Source organism: Pinus tabuliformis, chromosome Q (genome assembly GCF_031772625.1).
Source record: "Pinus tabuliformis cultivar Carrire ecotype Pingquan chromosome Q, CPIR1, whole genome shotgun sequence".
NCBI classification, from domain to species: Eukaryota; Viridiplantae; Streptophyta; class Pinopsida; order Pinales; family Pinaceae; genus Pinus; species Pinus tabuliformis.
This window is the reverse complement of record NC_142296.1, coordinates 639,928,588-639,941,928: the sequence shown is the minus strand read 5'-3', so window position 1 is coordinate 639,941,928 and position 13,341 is coordinate 639,928,588. Positions and strand designations below refer to the sequence as shown.

At 29.4% G+C, this 13,341-nt stretch overlaps 1 non-coding gene and 1 pseudogene across 1 annotated transcript; one reads left to right on the top strand and one right to left on the bottom strand.

Annotated features, from left to right (window-relative positions):
* The window catches only part of LOC149221092 (protein GAMETE EXPRESSED 1-like), an 85,682-nt pseudogene that overhangs the window by 32,217 nt on the left and 40,124 nt on the right, over nt 1-13,341 (top strand).
* LOC149221093 (U6 spliceosomal RNA) lies at nt 9,255-9,357 on the bottom strand. The gene has a single exon (XR_016249792.1). It is a non-coding gene; the product is annotated as a U6 spliceosomal RNA (small nuclear RNA).

Genomic DNA, 13,341 nt, shown 5'->3' with positions numbered 1-13,341 from the left:
GGGACTCACTCAATTTGATTATAATATTCTATTATGAAAATATGGGCATATAGTGCGCTGTAAAAGCATAAAAAATCTTGTTGGATGAGAAAATGAACACTTTGGTCAATGATCCAAGACTCTGTATGTTTATTTTTAATGGTGATAGCAAAAGGACTGAGTGGCTTGGAACGAGCGACATTCTTATGTTCGGAGCCTCTTGCAAGCTATTTTTTTTTTTTTTTTAATTTTGAATCTATATGAACTTTGATTTCAAGGACAAAACCCTTTAGCATGTTTTCTTTTTAAATATTCCATCATGTTGATTAAATGAATGTAAGTTTTATGAAATTGAAACTTTCTTCTTAATCAAAAGTTTTGAAGAATATAAAAAAGGATGTTTTTTGGTATTAGTGATTAATAGTTTCTAGTAAACTTCTTGGTGTAAATTAATGTTTCTTATTTAAAATGAAATAATAATGTTTCTTATTTAATGTTTATTAAAGTTTTTGTTCCTAGTTAAATTAATTTTGTGTTTGCAAAATAAAGTTTCCTCTACATCCCCATTCTCCCGCACATACACCATCCTCTGCATATTTTTCATTCCTCACAGATTCACAATACATTGAAACTGCTGTCCTACATGATTAAATTTGTAAAAAAATTCAATGGAAAGGGGCTTAAAATGAAATAATACAAGATAAAAACAATAGAAACTCCTATCTTGCTCTTAGTGTGAGAGCACTAATTGAATAAATTCCTTGTCGCTTTGTCCAATGATGTCAAATATTACACAATTGCATTACTATTTGGGTTAATAATAGTGTGGCTCATGAGAGTTCTAGTTACTAATTTTTATTTTGAATTTGAGAATGCCATCAATTTCAATGTACTTTAAGATGAATTATGTTAGCGAATTCTATCTAATTTTGACAATATCAACACACTAGTGGTTACTGTGAAAGAGAAAAGTGATATATGGAGAAAACATAAAAAAAGAGAAAGGTATTTCAACTACAAACGACTAGAGCTTTAAGTCTCTTTGTCATTTCCTCTATTTTGAAGCAACAAGGCACTCATCAACAAGATCAATTATGTAAATAGTTGATAAGGTTTTATTGCTGAAAAGGTTTGCAAATTTGATTATGTACATAGTGAATACTTCAAACCTTGTCTAGCTAACGAAATTTACAAACACGAAATTTATCCGAAAAGCCATAATGCTATGGATGAAACTTTGGTTACACTCAAATAATACAGATTCAACGCACTTTGATGCCAATGGAAGTCACTAGCCCAAATCCCAATTTTCTTGCACAAACCTCATCCTTTACACATCTTTCATTGCATAGATTCATAATCCACACTCTACACATCCTTGATTCCACATAGATCAATATCTCTCTGCAATTTATCTCTCACACAACTAAATCTGTAAAAGTTTTAAATGAGAAAGAGTAGTTTTAAATTTCGTGTCTTCACCCACTCTCCACACATCCTCAAGGAATTGCAATGTTTCATATCTCTACATAACATAAACTAATTTTATGATATGCAGAGGAAGGAGAATTAATCGACAATAGAAAGGGTGTGTGGACATGTGCATGTTCAATAATTAATGTTTTTACCACAAACTTTGATTATACAAAACAGAAACCAAAAAAATGAAAAATGCAATTTACGGGAGTTTGCAATCTTTCATTGTGCGAACCCACATCTCTGCACTCTTTTGCACTTCGCTTCTCCACACACATGTGCCTATGGTATTACGAGAGTGTGAAATATTTACCGCACAACTCGATTGCTGCATTCTTGCACAATGCACAATGAACTTTGTGTAGACCAATGAACCAGTGGTTTTATTATTACTTTTAATCGATATAACAAATTTTGGAAGTATTTTATACATTGTATTAATACTTCTATGTGGATAGGGTCTACATGGATTCATGTGGTTTTCACAATGCAATTCTAGTGACTAATTCTAATGAATCATTGAAGATATTGTTGATTTGGGTGGGTAACTATGGTTTTTAGTGTCTAGGGTAGTGTGTGTGGCCTTCTGCAACATATATTTCTACACCCATATTAATGAAGTTTTAATATCAACTGCAAATTTGTATGTATGTAATAGGAAAATGTGAAATATATTATATTTGAATTAAATTTTATGTTCATAGTTAAATTAATTATGCGTCCACAGAATAATTGCACCCCCGTTCTCTCAAACATAACCTATCCTCTGCACATACTTCATTTTGCACATATTCATAGCTCTATGCAACTACTCTCCCACACAACTAAATCTATAAAAGCTTTAAATGCAGAGTAGTTTAAAATTGATTTCATTTATGCAGAATAAAGTTCCATCTACACCCCCATTCTCCCAAACATATTAACATTAATAGTTTAACAATAAAGTTCCCTATACAGCCTCGTTCTCCTTCACGTACTCTATCCTCCGCACAGTAAAATCTCTGTGCAAGGAAAGCTTCGCATAAGAAAGCTTTGCACAATGAAACACAATAATATTATTTTGAGATTGTTTCGTAGTTAAATTAATTAAAGCTCCTCCTGCACCCCCATTCTCCCTCACATACCTTGTCCTCTGTACATCCTTCATTCTGCAGAAATTCATAGCTCTATGCAACTGCTATATGACATAACTAAACCTATAAAAGTTTTAAATGAAAAGAATTTTAAAATTAATTCTGTTGTTGTGGAATAAAGTTCCCTCTACACCCTCATTCTAAGGAAACATAATAATATTTTTTAGAGATTTGTCCAACGCACCCCCCTCTCCTCCCCCCCGCTTATGCAAAGGACCTGTAAGTGCATCAATTTTGGCATCATTGGGCAGAGTAGTAACGAACTATAAAAGCACTCACAAAAAAAATATCTACACAAAATCATAGTTCTATGTAACTACTCTCCCGCATAGCTAAATCTATAAAAAAATTAAATGCCTCCTCCCTGCTTATGCAAAGGACCTGCAAGTGCATCAATTTTGGCATCATTGGGCAGAGTAGTAACAAACTATAAAGAACTATAAAAGCACTCACAAACAAAATATCTACACAAAATCATAGCTCTATGTAACTACTCTCCAGCACACCTAAATCTATAAAAAAAATTAAATGCAAAGGAGTTTAAAATTAATTTCAATGCTGTGGAATAATGTTCCCTTTGCACCCTCGTTCTCCCGCACATACTCTATCCTCCGCACAGTAAAATTTCCGCACAAGGAACATAATAATAATAATTGGGGATTTGTTCAGCCCCTTAGCCTATGCAAAGGGCCTGCACCCACATCAATTTTGGCATCATTGGGTAGAGTTGTAACATAACAGTGTCAATTTAAGAACCAATCAAATGGCCACTTACAAAATAGTTTTAATTTTTATTGTTTAAAAACAAGATTCACTGAAAATAAATAAAGAAATATATATATGAATTATTTTTTTGTGATTATTTTTTTGTGAGAGGATATAATTTTTATTTGTGGAATTTTTGTATTGTAGTTTTATAATAATGATATTATTTTTTTAATTTTATAATGATAATATGTCATTATTATTTTTTTATAAAAAATAATTTACATGTTATTTAAAAATTGCATAATTGCATTTTTTCGATGCATGAGTATTTTATTTAAAAAATAATGATAAGTTTATATATTTACTAATTATAAAGTTTATTATAAACCTGATATATTAGTATAGGGTTTGAATGTCCTAATTTTTATTTGTGGAATTTTTGTATTCTAGTTTTATAATAATGATATGTTATTATTATTATTATTTATAAAAAATAATTTATATATTATTTAAAATTATTTTTTAATGTATGAGTATTTTATTTTAAAAATAATGTTAAATTTATATATATATATATATATATATATATATATATATATATATAAAAGGTTATTATAAACCTGATACATTAGTATAGGGTTTGAAGGTCCTAACGATTAAATATTTTATTTATTTATTTGGCTTTTTACAGGTTTCTATATGTATAATTTTTTACATGGATAAGATATTATCGTAGGGCTATATAGTTAAAAATCTATTTCATTCCATGAGTACGAATTTGTGTAACTTATTTTAAAATAACATTAAAAAATAAAAATATGAAAAGACATTTAGTTGTTTTTATAATTGGGTTATATAGTTAAAAATCTATGTTATTTTATGAGTATGGATTTGTGTAATTTATTTTAAAATAACATTACAAAATATAAATATAAAAATATGAAAAGACATTTAGTTTTTTTATAATTCCAAATATTTTAGATTACTTATTCATACCGAAAATGAAGGAAAATGCACAATAAGATATATACATACTAAAATGAAAAAGATATATACAATTATCTTTGTATATTTTTTACATATGTGAAAATATTTGAATTTTTAATCATAATGTGAGTATTTTTAAGAAACTTTTCATATAAAGAAGGATTTAATAAATATAATCATAACAAAGAAAATATAATATTATTATAAAATCTTTAGATTCTAAATTATACTAATAAAAACCAATAACTATGAATATTAATTTGAAATCACAAAATATATTTTATATAAAGAATGATTATCTTATTAAATGTTAATAGAAATATATATATTTTTTATAAATATTAACTAATATTATCTATTATCGATGTTTAATTAATTTTAATTAAAAAATATTAACAATTCCATTTTACTATAGTTATTTGATTTTTTTTTTATATTACGATTTAATATTTTAAGTAAAAAATTTTAATATCCATAAGATATAATACAATCCATTTCAAAAAGATATAAAGTAATTAGAAATTTAAAAAGAGAGAAAAATGTTTAAATTTTATATTATTAAAAAATATTTCAATACATGATTTAAATAAACTTTTTGAAAACGTATATTAACTAATTTATGTCAATATCAACTTCACATATCTATATGTTGCATATATAAAATGAAAAATAATGTTAATAGTAGATAGAATATATTCATAAGAAGGTGTGGCAGCGCAATGTCGATGACAAGGTAAACAAAAAATGCAACGATGAAGCCATCGCTAACAATATCCTCCTCGTCATGGTCAGTAGCGATGGACTTTGGAGCAGTATGGTCATGCCCCTCGTGGCACATATCCAAGATCATTTAGACAGTGGAATTTCACATGAGGATGGTTTCTCTCTTCGTCGTGGGCACAAAATTTGGAGGATGATGGTTGTGTATATGGCTATCACTATCTCAGCTCAGACTAGCCTCCTTGTAGTGTGAATTTTTGGATAGAAGTTGGATTGGATTGGTGGGTTCTAATTCAAATATGCTCTAGATCTATATCTCGATCTTTTTGCTAGATACCTACATGCATCAAGGATCCAATTCATCTTGAACGGCGAAGATCCCCTTCCTCTCATAAAAAAACCCAGATCTATCACTTAGGTCCAAATCTAAATGAGAGACAAGTAAAAGGGAGATCATAGGGCACATATCTAGATGTAGAGGAGCTATATTAGATTTTGATTAAAACCATTATTGGAAAATTGATCTTGCTAAGTGTTAGGGGAACAGATCTAGTGACATATCTGAAGTAGAGTGCCCAAAAGATCACAAGTATTCCTGCTCCATTACAAAGTCTGATTTTTTCAGGGAAAGTGTTGTAGGATGTGGTTCATTTGAAAGACTATGGTATTCAAAGGAATTCTACCATCATCTTGAATTTAAGACTACAAGGTGGTGCCCTAGGAGCGAGATTTCCACCTGTATCATCTTTGGCTAGCAAGGGTCTGACCTCGCTAAAGGATGCATTGAGAGGGAATGTCACCACACAGGACAAACAAAACCCAAATCTAATAATCCCAGGTCTGTACATTGTAGAGAAAATGGAGAAAGCCCCAGATTTGTCTATAGAATTATCATAAGTAAGTGTCATTTTCACTGATTTGAAAGCAAAGGCTATCATATGTTGATTTAATGGTTTCTGGTCCAAATCTGAAGATCTAAATGAGTGGATCTACCTCAGTTGGACTAGAGATTGTGACATTTGTCTGTGTGCAAAAGGATTTTTTTTGCGGTTGAGTTTGATAACCAAAAAGACATTGATTATGTCATAAATGAAGGACCATGGTTTTGGGGAAGGGAAGGCCTCTTTGTAACCCCATGGTTTCCTAGTTTTGATGCCAACTCAATGGTGGTTACAAAAATGTCAGATTGGGTAAGGCTACATAATCTTCCACTCCCCTTTTGGCACCACCATGTCCTAGAAGGCATTGGGACCTCATTGGGAAGGTTCCTGAAGATGGATCGAGAAAGAATGGACAAAGGTATCTTAACTCTTGCACGCATATGTGTTGAGATGCATTTAAGCAAAGACCTTCCTCATCGTATTCACCTAACACATTAAGACTTCAAATGGACACAATGGTTAGATTTTGAAAATACGACCTTTAATTGCCAGATTTGTCATCAAACATGACACTTGCAAAACAAATGCAAACAAGCAAAGAAAAGGGCAAAGAAAAGACTACAAAAGAAAAAGGGATGGCAATTCCCTGAACCTCCTTTATCAGATGATGAGGATGAAGAAATGGTTGAGACCCAACAGCATCCAAAGACACAAAATCAACAAGGTTCTCGAAAGGAGGGAGAAGGGAAGCAGAAGGATCAAAATAAATAGGCAGAGATTCCTAATAACTCAACAGTGGTGTTGATTCATGAGTACCAACACGAGGACAAGAGAAACAATCAAGGCCCATGTGGAACAAAGTGATCTCATGTTTCTGAGAGCTTAGATTCAAATAAAGAAGTCCTAAACACTTCAAGAAATAATGAGTTGGCTAATTTTTTCATCTACTCCATCAATTGGGGTTTGGCAAAATGTCCAAAAGAAAAAAGGCAAAAAAGAAAAAACCAGTTTATCTCGTCAAATGTGATTTTATTTTATTTTCTCGTCAAATGTGATTTTTTTTTTTTTTTTTGTAGTCTAGCTACTGTGTCCTTAAAGGACATACATACAGTGGTCCCAGGACAATATGAATGCACGTGTGCATCTACTCTATGTAACTTTTTATTTTTTATTAATAGAAAGTTGTTGATTTTTCCTCGGAAAAAAAAAAAAAGAAAAAATTGTTAGAAAATAAAACTACTTTCCAATAAAAAAAAAAAAGACGGATGTGTAATTCATCCATTCTTAATATAAAATTAATATATGACATTTAAAAATATTCATAATAAAAAAAATTTCAATGTGGGTCATTAATAAAATATTTTAATACGCTTTGATTAAGAAATATTGATATATGAACAGGAAAAAATATTTTAATGTTAACAATATAGTTTATAGATAAAATATCTCAATGCCCATGTTTTTTTAAATATTTTAGTGTAAACTATGTATATATTATATATTGTTTAAATTTTTTATGTATATATAATATACAGCATTTGAAAAAATAAATAAATTTGTAATTCATTGAGATGTATAATAAGATGAATTGAATGTTTTTTTTGTCAAATTTTAGACTTTAAAATAGTTTTACATCATGAAGAGATTTGATCCCTCTACTCACATGCTAAATTTTTACTTAAAAAATTTGATCATTCTCCTAACATGTTAGATCTTTACTTAACATAAATATATAATAATCATAACAAATACCATAAACTATTAAATATTATAAACTTATAAATCACTAAATCATCAAATACCTAACTCAAATTTTAACTTTAATTTTTTAATTTTAATATTAAATAAATCACCTTAGCATTACATTATATAAATTCTTATATAATTCCACGACATAAATATATAACATATTATGAAAATCCCAACAAATCTCATAATACATTCACATGAATCAAATTTCATAAATATTAATACACTGATATCCTCAAGGATTTCATCACTTACTTCGACAACATAAAACATTAAAATAATGTCCAAATTAAAATAGATATATAACCTATGAAGGAAAATCCCAACAAATTTTATAAATACATTAACATGGATATGTTTGCAATTACAATGCATTCTTCGAAACTCAGTTACTAATGTATCAACATGAGCTCTGCATGCTGAAGTACCCAATCTCTCGCTAATAACCTTTACGCCACTTTTATGATTCCCTGTTGCTAGTCGCACATAACCTAAATATTATACTACTAATATAATTATATCAAAAGTATTAATGTGGTTAATACAGCAAAAAGCTTTATAAATATAATAAAAAAATATTATTTCAATAATTGTAATATAAATTTTACAAATATACATATTTATTTTATTAATCATGTATAAAAAAATTATGGGTCAATTTTAATTAAAAAAGAATTACACAAATAGGTCATTTTGCTAAATAAAATTTGCTTATATTAATTCTTCTATCTAATTAGAATATAAATTTAATAGAATTGGAATAATCTCAAATCCTTAAGAAATTGGTGGGTGGGCAGCAAGTAACAAGAATCTAATTTAACTTGAGAAAAAATCTTATTGTAAAATAGATTATTTTGTTAAATAAAATTTGCTTATATATTGATTTCCACATCTCATTAAAATATAAACTTATCAAAATTGGAATAATCTCAAATCCCTAAAAAATTAGTATTTTTTAATTTATTAAAAGTTAATACAACTTCTACAATAAACTATTAAGAAATCTCTTTTATACTCCTATAATATAAAATATACATTTATAATATCAAAATATCAACCTATAATATCATATCAAACCCTAACTTCCCATAAACGAGTCACCACCCCAGCCTATACTCCATTTGAGCGCCGGACGCTGATTTTGGCCGAAAGAAAACATCGTTCAAAGCAGTCATCGAAACAAACAAACAGACTAATCTTTCAAACAAATGCAAATGCATTGTCAAAAGGACCTTCATGTAAACCCTCCAAATTATTTATTTAAAAAAAAAAAACCCAAAACTTTCAAATAATGCATTAACTGTATATCGATACACAAAATAATGTATATACATATCAAAATGTTAAAATAAATAAATAAATATATATATATTTAACCTAATTTATTTATTTTAAAAAAATAAAAAATAATATTTTTATTATAATTAATTATGTGAAAATATTTAATTTTTTAATAATGCTTGAGTACTTTTAAGAGATTTTGTATATAAAAATGAGTTTTATAAATCATAAAATATATTTTATATTTAAAGTTGTGTTTTTTTTCAATTGAAGAAATTAAGCTTCTGATTTGTAGGGACCAAACTTCTCCACCTAACTGTTTGACCATATCTTGGGGACTAAAAATTTGGATCATTTCTCGATTTGTGAATGTCATGCTTACTTAGAGGTCATGCTAATCTTCTCTATATCGTTCCAATTTTATCATATTTTTATAAATAAAAGTTTATTATCTTAGAAAATGTGATATTAAAAAAATTATAAACATTAAATAACATTTTCTATTATCTAAAAACTAAAATAACTAATATGAAATTTCCTAAATATTAAAGTAGGGATTTAAGATAGATCTAAATGCAATCCATAGATGACAATATCGAATTCAGTCTGTATGTGGAGTTAACATGTGTCCCTCTTAAAATAAAAGTAAAATAGTTTTTGAATAGAAAAACAATATTTGCTATGATAAAATATAGAAAATGAATATCTAGGTTTATCTATTTTTAATTAAAAAACATTGAAAAACATCAATAATCTCAGTCTCACTATGTTGACTTGATTTGTTGTTAATATCATAATCCAATATTTCACTCACTCACAATCATAAGTGAAAATTTTACATAAAACAATTAGAAGTAAAAAAATGAGTAAACTATTTAAACCTTATATTTTTCAAAAATATTTCAACACATGATTTAAATAAGCTATTTGAAGATGTATATATCAACTTCATACATACTTATATATAGAAAGATATATAAAAAGAAAGAAAATGCCAAAAAATATATTTAATATTGTATATAATAAAATATTCAATATCCAGAAAGAAGTAATTGAAAGTTAAAAATTAAAATAAAAAATATCAAAGTGCTTTCCACTAAATAACAAATGAGAGATGTGTAATTTATTCAATTCCTAATATAAAATTAATATATGACAATTTAAAATATTCATAATTAAAAAATAAATAAAAGAATATGTAGGTCATTAATAAAATATTTTAATATGGAGTATTAAGTAATATTGATGTATAAGAATTAAAAAACAACATTTTGATTTAGACAATGTAGTTTATAGGCTAAATATCTCATTTGATATGTTACATAAAATATTAATTTAAGCTATATATTATATATTGTTTAAAACAATTATGTATATATCATATAAAACAATTGAAAAAAATAAGTTTTTATAGTTAAAACTTTTGAAGTCTCACTATTTTACATTTTGATAATTTTTTAGGTATATTTTTTTGTCAATTTCCTTAGATTTGTAGGTATACATTGTATATATAGAGAGACTGAGAAAGACTACAAATTCATTTCGAAGGATGAGAGAGATGCAATTTCTTTTTTCAAATTTTGGATAGATTTGATCCCTCTCCTGGCATGATCGGTGTTTAAGATAGATTTATACTGGTCATACCAAATACCAGTAGTTATTTAATACCATATACCTATATACACCATTGCTAAACCCATCAAATGACCAACTCAAACTTTAATTTTAGTTTTTTTATTTTAAAGTTGACCAAGTCAACATAACAATATATTAAGTGTTCTCGATAAATATATGACATACTAACACACTAGGGAAAATATCAACAAATCTCATAAATTTATTCATATCATAAATATTAATACACTTTAATATCCTCACCACTTTCATGTAAGGATTTCATCACTCACCTGGATGACATAAAACATTAAAATGATCTCAACATTAAAATAAATATATAACATAGCAATGAAAATCCTAACATCATAAATACATTCACAGGGATATGCTTGTAATTACAACACATTCGTCGAAACTTTGTTACTATTGTATTAATATGTACTCTACATGCTGGAAAGACCCAACCTCTCTTTAATGATCCTTACGCTAATTTTATGATTCCTTGACTACTTGGCTAGCCACAGCCTCTCAGCTGCCCATGACCAAAATGGTTATACCATAAACTAGTCTCTCAATCTTTTCTATACTACCAAAATATCAGATATACATTGATAGAATCAAAATATCAACCTATAAGCTACACTAGTCATTTTTCGAAACAATATTTTGATCTGGATTTATCAAGGAACCAAATGAAATATAGATTTGAACAAAAACATAGAGATGAAATGCAATAGAAATTCAATTAATAAATAGAAAATACTTGAAACTATTTACATGCAGAATGACTACAAACTAGCTCAGTCGATGGTATCTTATATATGAGAAGAGATGTGATGGCTACATGTCTTTTGAATTGTGTTACAATGAGGCTTAGAGGCCTTTTTATCATGAAGAAGCATTAAGAAACCCTAGACATCCAAAAATCTAACTCTAGGAGATGAAGCTCCAGAAGGTATGGGCCTCGGTGGGGTTAGTTGGAACATAAATTTCTTGGGTTTGTAACTTTGGCAAGGAATCTTCATTTGGCATAGACGATATCCCATTAGAAAGGTCTATCTAAGGAAAATAATTTTTGACTGTAAACATCGATACTAGACTAAGTTTTCCCATTTCTGCAAAAAAAAATGTTGTTTAGGGCCTCAAAACGACTATGGAAGTTCAGGACCTGAGAACTTCCAAAAGTAGAAAACTGCTAAAATAGGAAATTGGGTTGAAAAATAGGAAACTAATGGAAAAAATGTTGGGGGCCAAGTGGAATAGGAAGGCGGTTACCAATATCCACTTGAATCAGTCCTCCCCCTTTGGGAAGCAATGGTTCCCATTGCGTTGAGTGCCTCCATGAAGCGAGGAAACTTCTACTAAACGTGGTCCCTGGTGAGCCACTTGCCTTGGTGCGGGAGCTATCCAAATTTGACAACCCAATATAGTTGAATCCTTTTTTGTCGAGTGTTCTTAATTTTTTTGTCCATGATCCGGTCAGTTGTGGATTTTTCAATGCAATCTGGGTTGAGCTCTTTTAGTGCCAACTGATCAACATTGTCTAATATGTCAAACAATGGTGGGAATTATGGCCAAAGGCGATCCACATTGAATACTTGGTGTGGGTCAATGAATGGGGGGATACTTAAGTTGAAATAATTGCCACCCATAGCGTTGGTGATGGTGTAAGGTTTGTATCATTATGCTTGAATCTTCTAATGGGATTCGGCAAGTCTTTCCTTCTACAAATGCAACTAAACCTTGTCACCCACTTGAAACTGATGTGGCACCCGATGTTGATCATCACGATGTTTATACTTAGTGTTATAGGCCATTTTGTTGTATCTAGTTAATAGGCCTACAAACTAGATCATTCAACATCCATGAACACCTTGTCATCATCCCTACATAAAGCCCTAAGCATGAATCTCCTAAATCCCCAAGTTTCTGACCTTGATTGCTTCATTCTAGTGCTCTTAAGGCCCAGCACACCCTGTCCCTTTAGGGACTTGTGTTCAATAACAAGTTGCTCAGTTTTGCATCTACTATGATGACAGCAGGTTGTCCCTTTTTGGGGGTGTGTTGATTCTAAAATTTCGGGAAAAATAAAAGGAATCCTGAAGCTTCCTCTTCCAGAAGCTTCTAGGATTTGTTACAACTATTTAACTTGGATAAGAACTTTGAATCCTATCTCATCCTACCGTGGATATTTCACCTCTTATCCCTTGAGCTCATCCTCCCATCAAGAGTGGATCACAAGCCTAGATTAGTAAATGGATACGAATTCCTAAACTACCATCCTCTCCTATATATTGATTTCCATCCACAAGCTAGAGGTTGGATTTTGGAGACTAATCATACCCTTATGTTGTTGCTTTGATCATAAGAGAGTTATCATTTCCATGCATTAGGGTGACCTTGAGGTGTGCATTGTGACAAGGAAGGACAAGTCAACTTGGGGAGATCTCTACAAGATCAACTTCCACTTTTGGTTGTAAACTCTCTCCCTTTCATATTAAGACAAAGAGTATATTGTTTCCTATATGTGTTATGTTATGTTTACATTCATATATTTCAATGTTATGTTGATCCATTGAATAGAGTAATTGTATAATGCTACATAGATGTCATATATCTTTGGCTTGTGTTGATTGTTTGTGCAGATTCTAATTATAACGATCGAAGCTACGGTTGGAGCTTAGAATCATAGAGGACATAAGAGATTGTGACAGATCACAAGTAAGCATATTTCCATTCTACAATTTCTCTAAGAAGAACTTTATAGTTTTTTTCTCTCTATTCTTCTTAACCAAGCCACTAGTTCTAGG